This window comes from Triticum urartu, chromosome 4 (assembly GCF_003073215.2).
Source record: "Triticum urartu cultivar G1812 chromosome 4, Tu2.1, whole genome shotgun sequence".
Taxonomy (NCBI): domain Eukaryota; kingdom Viridiplantae; phylum Streptophyta; class Magnoliopsida; order Poales; family Poaceae; genus Triticum; species Triticum urartu.
In genome coordinates, this window is record NC_053025.1 from 152975224 (window position 1) to 152982315 (window position 7092).

Sequence of the window (7092 nt, forward strand, 5' to 3'; positions counted from 1 at the left end):
AAGCTGAAAAAGAGAATGTCAGGAGTCAGCACTGGAAAAGAAAAAATAAGGCGAGAGGAATATCACACAGATGGATAGTTATCATACCTCCTCAACCTTTTCCAAATCAAAATCCTAAGTGATTTCAAAACAAGGGACAGGGGGCTTCGGATAATCATTTCTTACTGTAATTGCTTTATCCTTACCATTAACGTTATATTTGCTCAGGGCAAGTAACTCGCTTTTCCGCGGTGCATCAAATTTCAATTCCATCCTTTTTTTTGTTTTCCTGAAACAAGGAAGTTTAATATCAAATTATGTTCCAAACAAGATTACTATACGGGGGCCACTGAAATAAATCCAGGATGACCCTGAGATAAAATGAGTCCTATCTAAAATGGGTCGTGGATCACTGAAACATGAACATATGCAGCAAATAGAAAACGATGTATTAACTTCGTGAATCCTGAAATGCAACAACGCTAAATGCGAAATGAAGGGACGCGCAAGTTTCTGAAATACAAGTTGGGCCGGGTGCTAGAAACTCTGGTGAATAGACATTATGGGAATCCAGAAACCAAAAGCTAAATTTGATGTTTCAGTTCAACAAGTATAAACGATAGTCATCACTGGTTAATGACTCCCATGAATAACTGAATTGCCCTTGCTTGATGCCACCTAAAGCACAACGAGACATCTTCACTTGCAAGTAAACAAAAAACAGTAGTCGCATTTTGAGTGTCATATTTACTTCATATAAAAATACGTGATGAATCAGTGTTCTTGTATACAACTCGCAGAGTACATACCCACAGATTAAGTTTTCAGTCCAATGTTCAGAGTAGAGAACCGTTGGAGAAAGTTTATACTCAGATTGGAAACTAGATCAATCAAGAAGGACGCGACAGTGATAAAAATTCATCTAGGGCTTTAGAATCAGCTTTAGTCAACCGTAAACGTATCAGAGAAGGTCCGACTAACAATTTCATCAGTACTCTAGGGCAAGATTCGGCACACACACAGAAACACATACATAACAGATCAGACATCAAACGAGAAGCAAGAGCTGTGCGGCGGGAAGAGCGGTACCTCATTGGCGGCTCGCCGCGGATCTGGAAGGAGGCGACGGCGCGTACGTCGGCCACTCGCCACGCGCCGGCACACTGTATCTGACGGCTAGGAATGGAAGAGCTTTTTTATAGAGACAGGGAGAAGGCCACGTGCGATCCGAAAGGCCCATTGAAATGAGAAACCTGGCCAGACAGGCCGGCGCGCCACGGCCCAGGCACGCCTAATACACGGGCCGTCACTCGTGCCGCACTCCTGGCCCAGGCACGGCACAACAAGGAAACGGGTCAGCCCACTGGCACGTTTAGCCCACTAGACGGCCTGATTTTAGGCTACTCATCATGATAAGTCTTTACCAGTGACAAGTGGAGGGCCTTTCGTGCCTTTTAAACTCTAATCAGTCATCACATTCAAGTGGGATCAAGGTGGCTTCAACGGCTCCGCCGGTGAATCACCTCCTGTTTGCCGATGACAGCCTGCTGTTTTTCAAAGCTAGTGCTGAGGGTGCGAATGAGGTATCAAACCTATTGAACCAATATTGTGATGCATCGGGGCAGCGGGTTAATAAGGATAAGTCTTCTATCTTCTTTAGCAAGGGTTGTCCTAACAGTACTCGGGAATTGGTGAAACTGTCATTGCAAGTTCCAAACGAATCTCTAAATGAAAGGTATTTGGGTATGCCGACGGATGTGGGTCACTCAAAGAATGGCACTTTCAAATTCCTAAAGGACAAGATTTGGAATAAGGTGAAGGGATGGATTGCAAAAATTCTGTCAGCGGGAGGAAAAGAGGTTCTTATTAAATCAGTGGCTCAGGCTATCCCTGTTTATTCTATGGCATGTTTCCGACTACCTTGTGGTCTATGTGAGCATATAAACTCTTTGATTCGAGGGTTTTGGTGGGGAAGCAAAGAAGGAAAAAGAAAGCCACATTGGGTATCATGGCAGGTAATGACAAGTCCAAAATATATGGGGGGCCTTGGCTTTCGGGATCTTGAGATTTTCAACTTGGCGTTATTGGCACGACAAGCATGGCGTTTACTACATGATCCATCTTCGCTCAGCGCTAGAATTTTAAAAGCGGTGTATTTTCCCACAACCACTTTTCTTGATGCAGAACTTGGCTCCAATCCATCACAAATATGGCGGTCTGTACTGGATGGAAGGGAGGTTCTCAAGCAGGGTGTCTCTCGCCGGATTGGGAATGGTCGTTCAACTCCTATCTAGACTAGCAATTGGATTCCGCATGAACCTCTGCTCAGACCTCTCATGCCTTTGGTCCCGAACCCACCTGAAATGGTGCATGAGCTTATAAACCATACCGAGGCAGCATGGAATATAGATTTGGTACGCCAAGTTTTCTTACCTATGGATGCAGAGGCGATCTTGAGCATTCCTTTGTGCACACGTAACGTTGAGGATTTTTGGGCTTGGCATTTTGAGAAGAAAGGAATTTTCAGTGTGAGATCAGCTTACCGGATGCTTGTTGAAACAAAGATCAGGCGTGAGAATTGGCTGGAGAGAGTGCCGGGGTCTTCTAGTTCAGGGGAAGCAAAGACGTGGACCAAACTATGGAAATTGTCAGTACCTTCAAAACTGAAAATTTTCGTCTGGCGCTTTGCTCACCAGTCCATACCTTCGGCAGATGTCCTGCACCACAGGAAGATGGCGACATCAAGCACATGTAATCTGTGTGGATGCGCCGATTCATGGCGCCACTCACTTTTGGACTGTACAGTGGCCAGATGTACGTGGGCATTATCGGATGCAAATGTGGCTGAACATATGATTTTATGCAGTGATCCTAGGGCGAAACAGTGGCTGTTCTTCATGCATGATTTCTTGTCGCACGATGAATTTACGAGGATGATTGTCACATTGTGGGCCATCTGGACGGCGAGGCGTAAAGCAATCCATGATAACATCTTCCAGAGCCCCGAACAAATCCATCGATTTGTGCAATCCTATATGGCCGAGCTAGAGACGGTTAATGCCAGAAAGGAGAAGGTGCAGCCACCATCAATCCGAGACACGAGAAGGAGCTGGATTCCTCCCTCTTTGAATCATGCAAAGATCAATGTTGATGGTGCTTTCTCACGGAATGGCAGCGTTGGAGCGGCAGCAGCTTTCTGCAGGAACGAACATGGAGATTACTTAGGGGCATCGGTCTTGGTGGCGCCTAATATGACTGATCCGACTGCTCTGGAAGCACTGGCTTGCCGAGAAGGTCTGTCCCTAGCCGCAGATCTTAATCTCTCAAATATCCATTTGGCCACTGATTGTCAGGGACTGGTGGAAGAAATCAAGAATGGATCCAGTGCATTCCATGGGGCGATCATTCAGGAAATTCAGTCTAGGATGATACCTTTTACAAGTTGTTTTTTCTCTTTCGAAAGTAGAACTTGTAATTTTGAGGCACATAGCCTCGCAAAGCACGCCTCTTCTCTAGGAGCTGGTAGACATATTTGGCTCGATCTTCCCTATGATTCAGTCAACATTCCTGTAAACATTTTGCAACAGAGTTAATAAAAAGCGTGTGTTTGCCTCAAAAAAAACCAGTGACAAGCGCAACATATACTTCTCGCAAAAAAAAAGACAAGCACGTATGCTGCCCAATGATATAACATTTTAGATTTTAGGGTTTGAGCTATGGTTAAGGTCCAATTTTTTCTACATCGATACCGAAGGCTCCAAACCTTTTTCTAAATTTAACTTCCAACATCAGAAATTATGCATTTCTCACAATTCATTTGTTAATTTTTAGGCAGTAAATGATTATTAGGGTATTTAATGGATATAATTTAAATTTGAACAACTAGTATATTAAAACAATGCCTACAATTTGGAAGAAAATCATATTTAAATTCTAAAGTACCTTGCATGGTAGGTGTTATCTAAGATATGTATGGAAAACTAAAAAGTTTGTAGTTGGAAAAGTCTTATATTACTTTACTGTGCTGAGGACCATGTTGGAATTGCTCTAATTATGTATACATACGATTGACTCGTTGGTTTGGCGACTTCAAAATAGTACACCTTGTTAAAAATTGTTTTTTTATGAACGGCAACCTAAAATGCCCTTCATTTTCATTAATATTTGAAAGCAGCATGATTTACAAGAATAGGAATTGAATGAACTCGAATACCGACCACCAAAAACTGCTCCTCCCCTACCTGCCTTGAGTCTAGGCATTTCCCATAATTTCGTGCGCAACGGACCGCTCCAGCTACTCCGCTCCGCTCGGCGCTGGAATGCGAAGCGGCAGAATGGCAGCTTCACCAAAATGAACTGCGCTCCGCTCCGCTCCGCCACTTCAGCTCCACGGAGTTGGGAGCCGGAGTGTTCCCGAACAGGCCCTTCATCTCCTCAATGTCCAGATCGGCAACTCTAGAAGCAAAGGAGGTAATGCTATCAAAGACTCTAGAGCTCCTTTCAGGTCAGATTTTCCTCATGCCCGCAATAGAAACTGCCACAATTTACTTGCTATGTCAAAAACAGAGGACCACCATGCACAGACCAAGTCAAGAGGAGAAGAGATCAAAGACCCGATGGCCCTAAAACCCAGAAGCCTAAACCAAACCTCGTGAGAAAAAGGACAACAATGAGCAACTGAGCTCTAGTCTCATGGCTTGGCCGCAAAGAGTAGACTCTCTTTGCCAGCCCGTCTGCAGGGCAAAATCTGTCATGCATGACCAACCAACAAAAGCATTTCTCCTTGGATGGAGCGATGTTCTTGCACAGGGAATTTGCATTGTCTGCCTATAGTGATTAGAGAACCAAAAACAAAGCCCATGTATGCTAAACTCAGCAACTATCATCCATCCACAGTGAGATGGCATGAGAATTTATCCACCTCTGAAGTAAATGTCGACATGTTCTGAATTGCGGCCCACTGGCTGAGATATTCCACAATTGCCTACACGGACAAAGTTCCATGAATGTCACGAGTTCGCACTGAAGTAGTTACATTCACCTCGGATCAAGATCTGATCGAACCCACTCCCTCCATCCAGAGCCATCAGGGACGAAGAGCACGATTAAGCAACTGGAGATTGTGTATACTGACCCCGCCAAACTCGGTCAGTCGACACACTTGCTCCCAGACCACGGGGATGGCTGCCCTTGGCTTCTTCAGATCCACGCAAAAGTAACGCTCTAATGATTTTGTTGACACTAGAAGACCCATTGCACATTGCAGTAGATCCATATAGAGAAAGCATGTCATAAATAGTCATGGCCGAGAGAACCGCCTTGAACAGCACAATCCCCCCTTTGTGGTTGAGCATGGAGGTCCACCATATAACTAAGTGGCGAGCCACTTGACCGAAATATGATGATACACTTCGCAACAAGGAAAAAAATGAATGAAACAAGATAATTTTTTAGTACAACAAAAAATTCGCATAAATCTTAAAGCAACAACGGACGGTGGATCCATGTACAGGATATTTTGTGCATGGTAGAAAAACCACTCATGTTTTTTGCACATTCTTGAGATTGCTACAATACATGGAACATTTTGCATTCTCACAATGTATTCACGTAATTTTGAGAGCATCTTTTCTGAATGATTTCGAGATTGCTCACCATGCCATCATGACGTAAACTTTAGAACATGTTTGACTTATGAAGGTAATGGGAAAAATATACGAAAACGCTAATCATATATTCCATTCAATGAAAAGAACAAAGACGACAATAAAGAGTAGTACATACAATTCCCCATACTGGATCTGAAGGCTAAACCATGAGGCTAACTTATTCAATATTATTAGAACTGCATGTGAGATTAACCAGAAGCTTGAATGCACGTCTTCTGCTGAGAATTATTAAATTTTGCTAGCAAACATATACATTGAATTATATTTTAATCATTTCAGGGAAGGCTCCCAGGAATTAAAACCCAGCGGAGAACTTGGACTTGAGAAGTTCCACAACCCCGGCCTCCACCCGGAGCGCCCTGGTGAGCACCGGCGTTGGGATGGGCGGGTTGGAGCCGAAAAGCGTGAGCGGCACAAAGACGATGCTGGGGTTTTGGCTGTTGAAGGAGACGACCATGGTAGCCTCGGTCTTACCGACGTTGAACTGGAAGTGCATGAGGCCGCGCGGGATGAGGAACGTCTCCCCAGCGCGCACCACCCTGGAGTAGAGCTTGTTCCCCGAGTCAAGGCTGCCAAGGATTCCAACGAGGAGCTCACCTTTCATCACGATGCCGATCTCGGTGGCACGGGGGTGGATGTGCGGCGGGTTGGTGCCCCCCGGCGCGAAGTCCACACGGTTCATCGACACGCCCAGCGTGTTGGTACCGGGCCACTCAGCCACGTCAAGCTCCGTCAGGCCGAGCCGTTTGGGGTGGACGTGTTGCCGGCCTTGGCCAGCTTGGACGAGAAGAGGAAGTCGTCGCCGGCCTCCGACATGGGCTTGCATGGGTGCCCGTTCACCGAGACCGCCTTGCCGCCCAGGTCAGCGACACAAAAGTCCTGGAGAGGGTCAGAGTCGGTGGCCAGAGCCGGACCAAGGAGCAACATGGCGAACAGGCCAGCTATGGTTTTTGCGTACTCCATTGCTTGCTAGGCAACAAATGCAACGAGCTTAGCTAGGGCTGATGAGCTAGAGTTTGCTGATCGAGAGTGTCTAAGGCACTGGTGATTGCTGCTAAGCTGTGATGGATGAGTGGGTAGTGAGGCATATGCAGTCCTTTATATAGGGCATCACGGACGCAGGCATGGATCTAATTAAGTTATGCATGTCGTCATTGCATGCATATGCAAATGGACACACGAGGCAAGGCAGAGAGTTTATTAAACATATAGCGTATTACTTGCGTCGGGATGAGCTAGCTTGTGATGAAAATGGAGATGGGAGCAAGGTCAGAGTCAAGGCCACTGCCGGCTGCTAAGGAAATGGGACCGACGAACAGAGACAATGGGAAGGTGTATCTCGATGGAGTATTGCGCTTGGGGAAACGGCGCGTCCATAATATTCGTGCACACCTCTAGTCGTCAATCATATCAAGTTCCGGGCGTGCACACCGCATGGTTGGGC

General features: G+C 45.8%; 1 pseudogene; it reads right to left on the reverse strand.

Moving 5' to 3' along the window:
• Positions 1-5694: 5694 nt before the first annotated feature.
• LOC125553719 lies at positions 5695-6731 on the reverse strand (annotated as a pseudogene).
• Between the last annotated feature and the right edge of the window lie 361 nt (positions 6732-7092).